The sequence below is a fragment of the Camellia sinensis genome, chromosome 5, assembly GCF_055761805.1.
Source record: "Camellia sinensis isolate YWXY chromosome 5, ASM5576180v1, whole genome shotgun sequence".
Lineage (NCBI taxonomy): Eukaryota > Viridiplantae > Streptophyta > Magnoliopsida > Ericales > Theaceae > Camellia > Camellia sinensis.
The window spans coordinates 207,218,389-207,231,925 of NC_138965.1; the positions used below are offsets into that span (position 1 = coordinate 207,218,389).

Genomic DNA, 13,537 nt, shown 5'->3' on the forward strand with positions numbered 1-13,537 from the left:
CTATTTAGAATTGACAAGAGGCATATATAAGAGGAGTCCAGATCCCCTGCAATCCCTTCCTGCAGTGCCCCAAAACGACGTCGTTTTGGGGCAAAACTTGAAAAAAAAAAAAAATAGCATCAAGAGATAAAACACATCCAAAACCAAAGCCCCATTGTTGGCCACCTCCCCCACCAGCTCCGGCGACCCCCAATCCCTTCAACGACCCTCCCTCAATCGTTCTCCTCTTCCGGCGGTCCTCCACAGCCGCACCTCCCCCTCCTTCCTTTTCCTCTTCCTTTCTTTCTTTCTTTTCCTTCTAGATCTAGACAAACATAGAGAATATATATATATATATATATATATATATATATATATATCAAAACAAACAAATATACAAACGATTTGACCAAAAAAAAAAAAAAAAATTGAAATCACAGAAATGGGTTTAGTTGAGAGTAGAAAAGAGATGAGTTTGTTTTATACGGTGGCTACAATTAAAAAGTGGTTTAATGTGGGTTTGCTTTGTGGGATTAAAAGTTAGAGAGAGAAGTGGGTTTAATCAGAGAAGTGGAATTGCTTTGTAATTTTTAGGGAAGGATGGTGATTTGCATCATCATCAACTACAAAAATTATATCTAAAGATGTATGTGTGAAAAGTATACACCATAGTCAGTCCAGATCCTCTGCAAAAATATATAATAATTAATTATACAAGTTATATTTTGTATAATTATACACCATAGTGAGTCCAGATCTGGAAATCAAGTTATTATATATTGTAGTGAAAGTTATACACCATAGTGAATCCAGATCCTCTGCAAAAACTTGTATAGTAATTTTGTATACATCTTGTAATTTTGTATATAATTATCGTAGTGAGTCCAGATCCTCTACAAATCAATAAGATGTATGTGTGTAATTGAAAGAACTGAGAGAAATCAGGAAGGAAGAAGACGAAAATCTCTGTGTAAACCAGAAGAGAGAAGACAATGGAAGGTTTATCTGCTGCTGCTGATTATATATATTTTTTTTAAGTTTTACCCCAAAACGATGTCGTTTTGGGGCACTAGGATTGCAGGAAAGAATTGCAGTGGATCTGGACTCTATATAAGAGTATGAAGAGTTGAAATATGAAGATAAGCTTATCCTTTTAACATGTGGCTGTATTTTCAAGCTAGAAGGCTATCTGTTGATTGTTTTTCTATACATTAGAAAGAAGCTGTTGATTAATACCCCACATCCGATTATTATATATATATATATATATATAAAATAGCAAGTATTGTGACCTTACTCCTGCTGATTAAAGGTCAGGTCTCATGGACTTTAGGCTGTTGCTGGTTGGTGCCAAGCCAAGTAAGGCTTGAGCTTTCGAACACCTTTGTGGACCCCACTACGCTTAATGTTGATTGTTTTGGGCTGGATATTCTCTTTTGGGCTCCAGACCCATTGTTGATTACTGCCCACTAATAACTGGGGCTTGGCCCTGTAACAATGGCTTGCTGTTGGGGTTGAATTTGGGCTAATTTTTGACCCAGTGAATGCCCTTTCTTGGTCTGTGGGCCCTTTGATACCCCACAAGCCTCTGCTGCCTTCCAGGCCCACAAAATGCAGTTCTCCTAGATGCATTTTGATTTCACCTTCCAATTTTCTGAATTTTGATACACAGTGATTCCAACAACCTAATAATCTTCAAATGCATCATCAATACATGGCCACACAATCAAGTTATCAAAACACAAATGTGTAGAGAAGTGCAATTTTTGAAGTTCAAGAGGCATGGCCTTGTTTGCCCAGTGAGGTTTCTAACTAAAAAATCACTACAAATTGTCAAATCATTTTTTCTATTTTTTTGTACATTTTTTTCCATAAAAAATCATAAAAGTAACTAAAAAATCAATTCCCAAACCAACACCACAAAAATGGCGCTTAACGAATCAGATTACCAGTTAAAATTAAAATAAATTCTATCACTGTGTTTGGTTTGAGTTTTCTGGATTAAATTTTTTAAAAATTGAGTTTTTTGATTTTCATGTTTTTTTATTTTTAGTGAATATTTTTAAAATTTTAAACATTTTTTTTACTTTTTTAGATGCACCTTACTTAGATGTGTCTAAAAAATAAAAAAATTGTGAAAAAATATTTTAAAAAATTAAGAAATACATAAAAATACAAAAACTGTACTAAATTCTTGTATTTTTTTTTGTATTTTTGGTATTTAGTGAATTTTTTTAAAAAAAATTACAATTTTTTTACTTTTTAGGTGTATTTATGTTAGGTGTGTCTAAAGAGTAAAAAATTTGCATAAAATATTTAAAAAATTCAGTAAAAACAAAAAAACACAGAAAATAAGAGTGTAAAATTTTCTGAAAACTGTTTTTAAAAAATGAAAACCAAGCAAAGTGATTCAGAAGATTCACAGCCTCGGTTTCAGCCACAACCATACAAATATTGAGCACAAGGATGAAGACAAGCCTAATTCAAATTGGTTTGCATCCTCACCTCAACCAGATTAATAACATCACAGAATTACAAAAGGGCATTGGCTCTAGGAAGAAGCCAATGGAAGCACCAAAATGTGCAGTCGGATTGATAATTCACAATGCTTCAGTGTATCAAGGGTAACAGCTTTGGTAAGACAGTGAGATGAAATTTCATGGTGAATCTCCGTAAAAATGGAGACTTGTCAATCAGACATCTTCGTGGCGGCAGGACTTGTTGGAATGAACCCAGCCGGAGACACTATTGCATCCACGGGAACATCATTATGTCTGATAGCGATAGCTCCCTCACCCACAATCTGTAAAGAGTATGAAAGTGCAACTGCAGCCAAACAACAGGCACCAAGAGTGTGACTAAAGAAATAAAAAGGAAAAGACAAGCTTATTGCATATATAGTTAATCTGAAAGATAGAGGTGTTCAAAAAAATTGGCCAAACAAGTAAATTGTTCTGAATTGATCCAAACTGTATGGTTTGGCCAAGTTTTTTAGAGGGAGTTTGGTTTCAGATTCCAAAAAATTAAGAACCAGTTTATTACGGTTTGGTTTCACAGATAAGACTCAAAAAGAACAAATCAAACAATTTGATGATTTTATTAATTTTAATATGCATAGGGTGTTCCATACCACAAGGTATCTACTTATCTTTGAATCTCAATCTCAATCTCAATCTCAATCTGATGTCGATGAGACCTTTCATCTTATTCACAAAGTATATCACTCTATAACAAAAATGTGCATTGTTTTTTTAGTTTTTTTTTTTCACTACTCATATAATTTTTACACTTATTATATTATTGAAACTTGCATTTTCATAGTAATTACTATATAATATGAATTTGTTTTCTTTTACATATTTTCTATAGGTTAGTTTGGAGAATATTCAAAAAATTTGAAGTATGCTTATGAAAACTTTAGAATACTTGTATAGGAAGGAAGAATCAATTTTTATTAACCTCGATAATCTAGATATAGTGATTACTTTTCAAGCCTAGAACCGAAGTGGAGCCAAACCACTTTTGGCTGTTTGGTTCTGGTTCGGTTTTTCACAGCTTGATTTGGTTTCTAAATTTCTGGAGCCATAAGGACCAGTTTGGTTCTTGGTTTACCTTGGAACCAAACCAACCCGGTCCATGAATACCCCTATACTAAAAGAAATAGCACAATAAAGTTGGGTACCTACCAAGAAGGGGCTGCTTCCAGTTCCTCTTGCTAGCAAGCTCTTTGTATTTCTTCAGGAACATATCATAGTAACTTTGAATTTTTGCCCAGCACAGACAAAAGAAAATTGCAGAATGAGACATGCTTCATAAAATGTGCAGACAAAATAGGACATGCTTATATGGGTTTGGCCCAGTGGTGTGTGGTGAGGGAAAGGTCAGGGTTTGAGCTGATGGAGCGGTGACTTGTAATGTAATCTAATTTTGCTAACAAACTAACTTCCTACAGTCTTGGCCCCAAAAAAAATCACTACCAATAAGGGATCAATATATCATCTATTGAAGAAGCCCAATTCAAAATTTCGGTCAAGCAATCAAACAAACGCATTGCTTACATTTATACCATCTACTGAAAATTTCAGTCAGGCAATCAAACAAACACAATGCGTCCATTAATTTGTCAAGGCGGAGATAAAGGGAATTGAAAGGGACCTTCTTGAGATCTCTGAATTGGGTCCATGCTCTTAAGTGCTTTACGCATTTTGGATCGAAGTGCTTGCTTTTGCTGAACGATTGCTTCCAGCTGGTTAGGGTCGTCGTCTTTGTTCATCGTGACAATGGATCGGCGAGGGCTTGGCGCAGGGCGTACAATAGCTAAACGCAATGGCAGGAAGGTTGAATATGCGTTGGGTGATGTTATCGTGCGCGTTTGGTTCATTAGCGCTTCCTTCGCCTCTCCGATTAGCAGCCTCCTAGCTGAGCTCATTCTACAGTAACCTTCAGATGTTTTCCTTTGAGGATTGCTAGCATATGTCTTATGAATCATAGAGAGCCCATTATTAAGGCTAAGTTGGTCATCTTCATAAAAAAAAATAAAAAATAAAAAAATAAAAAAAAAAGTTAAAAAATTAAAAAATCATTATCTTATTTAAGTTCATCACTTCTCTACCACATCACTTCAAACCTAACCCATATTTTATAACAAGTCAAAAAGTACACTTTAACCCATGAGTGGGTGACATTGTGGTTAAGACTTCGGGTTTAAGTCCTAAGGTCATAGGTTCAATTCCCTCCCTCCTGGGCCAATCTCCTGAGCGAAACACAGTTGGTTTGGTTAGAAGGTTGGATCTCAAGTTGTCTAATCAGCACCTAGTGTGGGTTCAATACTCCCCGCTGTGCGAGTCTTGACTTAAGTGGAGTTTGTTTTGAGAGGTCGGGACAAGTTCCCAGGTTATAAAGTTTGTCTTGGGAGGTCAGGACAAGTTCCTAGGTTATAGTCTCCTCACTCGGAACGGCTAACAGGACACCCTGGTGATCTCTGCAAGGGGTGCTGCCTTGGACCTGCGAGAGGGTAGGGAGGATTTTTCTGTAACAAAAAAAAAAGTACACTTATTTAGAACTTTCCAAATAACCCCTAATAATTCAAAAAATAAAAACTAATAATAATGAATGATTTTGGGTTTATTGGTGAGAATTTTATATTTATTTATATTTATGAAGGGATGCATTTTTAGATCTACATTTTTTTTTATGATAAAGACATCAAAAAAATTGTCGCAAAATTAATCGAAAGATAGACAACTAAAAACAATGTTAAAGATCCACACTTTTAAACTTATAAATTCACTCACAATAATGTGATAATATTATTAAGGTAAAAAATTAGAAGGTGATACATATAATATCACATCATTATAAGTACACTTGTGAGAGCTTTTTTAGGGTCTTAAACATTTTATGACTACAAATCCAATTTTAGATTTTCTTTGGGGGCAATAATGTTGAGTTCCAATCTTTGAGGTCACAAGGACAATAACAATTTGAAAAATCATATTATTTCTATTTATCTGTCTACTATTCTATCTATTTATTCACGTGTTACTTATCTGTCTAGTATCATCATTGGTGGAGGCAAAGAAGGACGAGGGGGGTAACTTGGCCTCCTCAGTTTTGAGATTTTTTTTTTTGGGTCGTATTTTCTCATATATAAATGTATTTTTTTTCTTAATATGTTTTTTGGTTAAGAATTTATTTTATTGTTCATAGCAAGTAATTATTTAATACTTTAAGAGCACTGTGTGATATTATTTATATAATAGTTTAAACCAATAGTATAGCGAAAAATCTTATAGATTGGATATAATGAACTCATTATTTTTAAGCAGTTGACAGACTGCTTAGTGTGATTTGTGACTTCTCATGTTTTGAGCATCATGTAGGCAATGCTATATGGTATTCTAAGACTGTTAATAATTTTCATTCAAAACACATCATTTATAAGCAACGTTATCTTTTTAATATTTTTATATTAAATAAAAAATTAAATAGATTTTATAATAATTTGTGCTATAAGCAATGTGTTTTTATTTTCTAAAATTAAGAATTTTGATCCATAATTTTTTGTGCTAAAATTACAAAGTTACATATCCTGCACCGAACTATTCTACACTATTATAGAATTTTAATTTGTTCCTATTAATAATGAATATGTAATTTTTTATACTTAAATATAGCTCATAAAATTATTATTATCTTAATGTTCATTATGATTTTTTTTTAAATAAAAAATTATAATTAATAGTACCCCTCTAACTCAATTTCCTGACTTCGCTATTGAGTATCATCTATATATCTACATCTCATTTGTTCACATAATTTACCCATCGATCTCTATTACCACCACCGTGAATCACTGCCAAAATTTTTTCCAACAATTCATCGTCAGTGACAATGTATAAAATATGAAAAATATTTTCCTTCAAAACAGTAATTGAGTTCCACTTTACATTTAACACATATTTTAGTTATATCTTTGGAGCATCTGTTCACTTCCGACATTAACAAATATTTACCGTACATTTTTTTTAGCCATGGAAAAAAAAGTTTATTGATGCAAACCAGAATACAAATTTAATACAGTAAGACCATGCTTGTTTGGGTGGACATGAGTTTGGGATTGGATTAATAGTCCAATAAAATTATTAATCCGATGTTTGGTTAAACAATTAAAGTATGGACTAATTATTTTAAACTTGACTATTAGTTAAGATAGGATACATAATCTAACGAATTCGTAGTCCTAGAACTATTAATTATGGGAATACTAATTCAGTCCGCCCAAACAAACATGACCTAAGAGTACATCAATGGAAAAAGGGCTTGGAAAATTCCAAAGGAAAAGAGCAACAATGCAGACGGACCACATCCCCAATTAGTGCTTGAGCTTGCTAATCATGTACTAATCGATGTCCAATATTTCCCATTAAAAGAGAAGTTGGCAAGAAGCCAACAATATAACGGACGTTATTTTAATATTTTTTTTATAATTAAAATATGAGATAAAAAAAAAGTTAATATGTTTAGGATAAATTTTTAATATTTTATGAAAAAATATGTAAAAAAATAGAGAGAAAAAAAATCTTTGACCTTTTTTTTTTTTTAGTTTGTTGGTTTTTTTGACATTTTTAGTGGCTTTTTTGACTTTTAAATTAAAATAGTAAATTTCCAAACGAGGCCTAAAGGAGTGTTTGGGAATTGATTTTTCAAATAATTTTTGATTTTTTTTTTAAAAAAACATATAAAAAAAATAAACAAAATAATTTAATAACTTGTAATAACTTTTTGATTTTTTAATTAAAAACTAAAATTTCAAACAATACTTGAGTCTTATTTTTATTAATTTTTGTCAATTAACACACATTTTATCACACAGTTTTAACATTTTAAAGAAAGAGCATGATTAGACATGGAAGTGCATGCTTTGGCACCTAAAATCGATTGGTCATCGCAGCATAAAATCGTTTGGTTGGGGAAACTTTTGCATAGATATATAAATAATGTTGAGTTATATTCGAGGATTGTTGTTGATGATATCGAATTTGAGGGGACAATGTACGAAGTTGTAAGGTATGAATCCGATAAGATTTTTATACAGTATCTACAAGCTGTCAACCAACCCAACCCCTTTATTCTGTGAAGCTAAATAAAGTTGTGTTTCAATTTGAGAAGATATTAGGACGGACTCAAACATGATCATAAACTTGTTCATAGTAATGTTCTCCATTAATTAATCTACTGTGAGCTCATATTAGTGTACGTTTCGATGATTTAAATCGTTTATTTTGTAAGATTAGTTGAATAGATTATTTATACTATTAAAAATTAACTTAATCAGAAATTGGCAGTCACTTAATCAGATCATATTTGATTAAGTGGCCATCAATTTTTGATCAAATTGATTTTTAATACATATGATTTGCTTAAAAGACTCTACAATATAAACAATTCAAATTATTCAAATCAAATTATGAACTCAAAATGAATCAACAATAGACCGAACTATCCGGCTTAATTGGAGACAATCTAGTTTCAATACTAAACTAGGGACTCTAGGTGGGGTTTGCAATTGTGATCTTAGATTTTTTTTTTTTTTTTTTTTAATCTAAAAAATGTGGTATGTTTTGTAATTTTTACAAAAAAAAGTTACATTTTTATAATAGAAAAAAAATTTGTGAATCATTTTGAACTTTTGATTTTTTGTGAGAAATTACCATATTACCTTTATAGTGTCATGAAGTATTTGTTAACAAAAATAAAAAATTACGGATTTGGGGTGTTTGCTATACTCCCAGCACAATATGTTCTATGGGCTCATTTCAGGATCCGTTTTAATAATTCAAACCGTTCAAATTTTAGAGTACATTAAGTATAATATACTTGTAAAAAATAAGTTAATCGGATATTGTTAACCCTTTCATTCACTCACATTTGTTCACAATGTCATTTATTTTTGTAGATACAAATGTGAGTGAATGAAAGGGTTAATAATATCCGATTAACTTAAATTTTTACAGGTATGTTTTACTCGATGCAATTTAAAATGTGAACGATTCAAATTATTAAAATAGATCTTAAAATGAGCCCATAGAATAGCACAACAATGTCTGTTGTGCCCCCAACACAGCAAGCACCCTAGATTCAAAAATCACATGGACATAATAAAAATTTTCAAAGTATGAAGAGTAAAAACATCTTTTAATAATTTTGTTAACATTCTCAAAAAAAAATTAAAAATTGTATTTTTAGGCGAACCAAACAAACTTTACTTTTGGCTTTTTTAGCCCCAAAAAAAAGTTTATTTATAAATTGTTAAACAAAGCCTACATGGCTAGTTATTATATATATATAGTAATAAGTAGGGTTAAAATGTTACAATTTGTTAATATTGTTCTAATGGTGCAAACGTTATTTATTTATTTTTTCACAAAATATCAAATAAACAATAATATTATGAACCAAAATTTTACCTAGAAATATTAATATATGGTCTAATTCATTCTGCACGTGAACTTTACAATACATCAATTTGATCTGCAACACACTTATGGACAAAAATATGTACCACCATTAGTAATGAGAAATAAAAAGGGTTGTCAAATTTAGCAATAAGACCATCTCCAACGGTTCACCAAACCTGGCATCAAATTTAAAATTTGGTGAAAAATGCACTTTTTGAAATTCCAACGGTTTCACCAAACTGGTATCAAATTGAGAATTGAACAAAAAAATCATCAAACTGAGAACAGGATACAGATTTCAGCAAATTACTGTTTGTGACTGTTGGAGGAGAGGAACCGGTCAACCAGCCGGTTGCCTAGTGTAGACACCCCATTTTTGACCGACCTTAAGACTTAGATGTCACCGATTGAGCGCTTGGTGATATTGCATATCGTGCTCGTTCAGAGGTTTCAGAGTCTCGGCTGCGAGCCTTGCCTCTGGACTTTGGACTCTTTCATGCTTTGCCTCGGTTTGCGAACCAGGCTCTGTTTTCTCTATTTTCTCTTCCCGAAGGGAGGGAGAGGTCTCGTAGATCATCTCTCAGTGGCCGTAGGCTATGTTTCGTGGTCGTAGGCCATTTTGCCCGTTTGGAGTCCAGTTTCCGATTTTTCGGAGTTGTTGGACATGTGCCTCGGTTTGGGACCGCTTAACCACCTCCGTTTGCTCCGATTTTTGGCATGTATCTTATTTGCTCCCTTTTAAGGGACACTGGGGTCTGAGAAACCAACTTCGTGGTCGAACACCACTTCCGGTGCCTAACAGTCAGTTTTCGGGGCCTCGGCCTGCGCGTTTCGGCCCGCGATCCTTCATTTTGCATCGGTTTGGGTTCATTTTTGGCAAGGACCTCTGTTTCATTGTTAAGAAGGTCGTAGAAGGGTGGGAGGCTAGCAATTATTCTGACAACCAGTTTTATTCCTCCGTCGCCCTCTGTCGCCCGTTTTTTTTCACTTAAAAGCCAATGTTGACCACCCTAAGGCCACTTTTTCTTGCTCCAAACCACATATTTGTGTTGTACGCACCTGGGAGGCCACCAATATCATATGGCTGGCCAGTAATTCTGTGTGACCCTTTTGAACCCCTCCTAAAAGTGGCCTTTTCTCTCACCTGGTTCACTTTTTCCAGTTTTTGACTACATGGTTGTATTGTGCACACATGGGAGGCCCTCTTTCTGGGGTGGCCGGCCACTAATCATGATTGACCCTTTTGACCCTTGGCCGGCCGGCCATGGGGAGAGCCGGCCGGCCACCTGCAACTCCAATAACAGGCCGGCCATGATGCTCTCTCCAAGTACATTACAGAAGTGTATTTTGTTTCCCCCCAGAATTTGCATCCGGGGGGCTGCGCTTTTGGGGGGAAACTTGAATTCTTTCCCCCCATTTTCTCCCATTTTTCTCCCCTCTTTTGCCTATATAACAGCAGCTCCAGCTCCTATCTGAGGGTTACAAAAATTTACCCTAAGCCTCTTGCATTGATCCTCCCTCTTCTCCTCTTCCAAGCACCAAAACCTCTCAAGTCCTACACCATTTACCCTACACCCCTTAGCACAAGGCCTCTATACTCCATACCAGCAGCTTGAGGCTGTTTTTCAGAGCTTAGGAGCACCCAAACTTGGTCCAAAAGGCTGTTAAAGATTAGTCTTCAAGGGTAAGTCTCTTTCTCCTCTTCGTGGCTCTATTTTTGCATACAATCTAAGCTATACTTTCTTGCATATTTGGGCTCCGACCCTAACTGAAAATAGGATTATTTTGAGCTCCTTTTTATGTTTGTTTAAGGGCCTCTCCCTGTTTGAGGCTTCCTTTTAACACTTGCTTCTTTACCTCTCTTGTATGCCTCTATCTTGAATAGTATTTTTGGCCTATTTATAAACTGTTTTGAGCTTGGTTATAAACTGTGAAGTGGATTATTTTGAGCCTTTATTCAACATTGTTGAAGGGCTCTTCACTGTTTGAGGCTTCCTTTTGTTACTTGCCTCTTTATCCTTCTTTTGGCCTCATTTTTGTATGTTTTGTTAGCCCATTGTGCTTGTATTTTTAGGCTCTGGTCCGAACTGTAAATAGCCTTATTTTGACCCCCCCTTCATGTTTTATCAAGGATCTTTTACTTTTTGAGGCTCCCTTTTGGCTCTTTGTGTTTAAACCTCTTTTTAGGCCTTATTTTGCATAGTATTTTAAGCTTGCATATACATTGTGTTGGGTTTGATCATAAACTGTAAAATACCATTTTTTGGGCCCCTCTTCAACTTTGTTGAAGGGCTCTCCTATGTTTGAGGCCAGAAACCATCACTTGCTTCTTTGTCTCCCTTTTGGCTCATCTCTTGCACATTGTTTTAGGCCTGTTTGTGTTTAGATCCGTGGCTTGTTATAAACTGTAACATGCTTCATTTTGAGCCCATCTTCAACTTTGTTGAAGGGCTCTCGGCCATTTAGGGCCAGAAGCTGCTACTTGCTTCATTACCTCTCTTATGGGGCCATTTTTGCATGCTAGCTTAGTCCTATTTGTGTTCATTGTTTGGCCTTGCTTAAAATTGTAAATATGCTTGTTTTGGGACTGTCTTGATTCTATCTTCACACTTCATGTTCAAATAATGCATGCTTTGCATAGCCATAGGTCATTCCATGTACCTAATTTCATGTTTCGGGGCCATTCCATGCATCGGGTGCCATGTTTCCATGATTCGGGGCTGTTTTGTGTCACATTTTAGCGCTAAAATTTGCATGTTTGCATACCCTGTTCCATGCCTTGCCATGCTTTGGTAGAGTGGCATTCGTGCCTTAGGTTCAGTCCTCGGTTTGCGCGCATGTGTGCACGCATTTCGAGTGTCTCATTTTCATCTCATGCCCTCCTATGTGAGTGTGGCTGAGGTCCACTCATGTTGGTGTAAGTCCATCGTGCATTGTGTATGCCATTTCATTTCATAGCATTGTGTATGCTAGGTTGTATGTTAGCGCATTGTGTATGCCATGTTACCTCGTGCATTGTGTATGCCATTTCATTTCATAGCATTGTGTATGCTAGGTTGTATGTTAGCGCATTGTGTATGCCATGTTACCTCGTGCATCGTGTATGCCATTTCATAGCATTTTGCATGTTAGGTTGTATCTTAGTTGCATTCATGCATGTCATGCATACTGCATTGTGCTTGGGATAGGAGTTAGCCCGAGCACGGGAAACGATGTACGTTTCATACTTCGAGTGACGGAACGTGTCTCAATTCCCAGTCACCGACACTCCAGATTATCCATGATGGAGTTTAGGTTTTGTTGTGTTTATATGTGCATTCATTTCATATTGAGTTGTGCAATTCGACTCCTCGGTCATCATGCATCGAGATGCGTGATTGACGGCACGAGGATCGAAGCATGCATACATTTGTGAAAATACATTGTCATGCCCCTTTCCTGCTCTCTGTTGCAGCAAATCAAGAATCAACAGTCTTCCGGGGCTTGGCGCGCTTTCCAAAAAATTATTGCAAAACAGAGGCTAATCGGGGCATCACAGTGGATTTCCGTGCAAAGGCAACCCGGATATGCATTTTTCATCATCTGAAGAAGAGTCAAGGCAGTCCCTGGCTTGCATGCCAGTTTATTGTTTTCTTAGTTAATTTGTTAATTAATTAGGGTTTTGTAATTATTTGGATTGTAATATTTATTCGGGACTGTATATTATTTATTCGGACCCTCTACGCGAGGGCAATGTTGTAATAAGTGTGCGTGTGTGTGATGTATGTCTTCCAACCCCACGTCTTTCTCCCTTTTATTTACCCGCTTATGATGGTTAGATTAGGGCATGTTTCAATTAGCATACAGTATGATAGCATGTTTGCATTCATTCATCTGTTTTGCATGCACCGGGCTCGGCGCATCATACTAACTGCATTGTATTTTCAATTCCAAGTTGAATACATGTTAGCTGTAGCATTTCATATGCCATGTTTAGAATAGCCGGAATAAGAACACACAATGTTTTTACTTGTATAGACGATCCAGTCTATACTTGTATGCTGTGCGCATCACATAGTAATCTAGGCTAATAACCGGAATAAGAACACACAATGTTTTCAAAAGTAGATATCATGGTTAGTAGAGGCCGATCTTTGATCGGGCGAGCGGGGGTGCTCACGAAGTGACCTTCCCCAATCGTACCCAAGTTCCCGAGCCGAGGCAACTTTGGTGATGACGGACACGTGGCCTTAGGCAAACGAGTCAGGGTTTCCTAAATTTCCCCAAAATAAAACATTTAGGTGACGACTCTGTATCTGGCAAAGCAGTCCATGTTTGGCACTTCTTTCAAAATCTGTTTTCTCAAAACGATTTGCTGGATTTGGACTCTTTGGTTCAGACTTAGAACCGTGACAATTTTAGAGTCCTGAACTGTAGTGAGCCCAATATCGAACGGAACGTGGGGACTCGTTCCCTCCCGGGGCGTTCGGGGGACGTCTATAGTTTCTGGCGACTCTGCTGGGGAGTTAGAGAACTTGACTCGAACTCATGATATTTGTTTTTTACTACACTTGTGTGTTTCTTTGCATTGCATTTGCATTGGTGCGCCTAGGACACCG

The 13,537-nt window shown here is 35.8% G+C and overlaps 1 non-coding gene across 1 annotated transcript; it reads right to left on the reverse strand.

Annotated features, from left to right (window-relative positions):
• Window positions 1-2,344: 2,344 nt before the first annotated feature.
• On the reverse strand, window positions 2,345-4,477 carry LOC114286654 (uncharacterized). The gene is made up of 2 exons (XR_014330939.1): window positions 4,135-4,477; window positions 2,345-2,805 (listed from the first exon to the last, which is right to left on the reverse strand). It is a non-coding gene; the product is annotated as an uncharacterized LOC114286654 (transcript).
• Window positions 4,478-13,537: the final 9,060 nt, after the last annotated feature.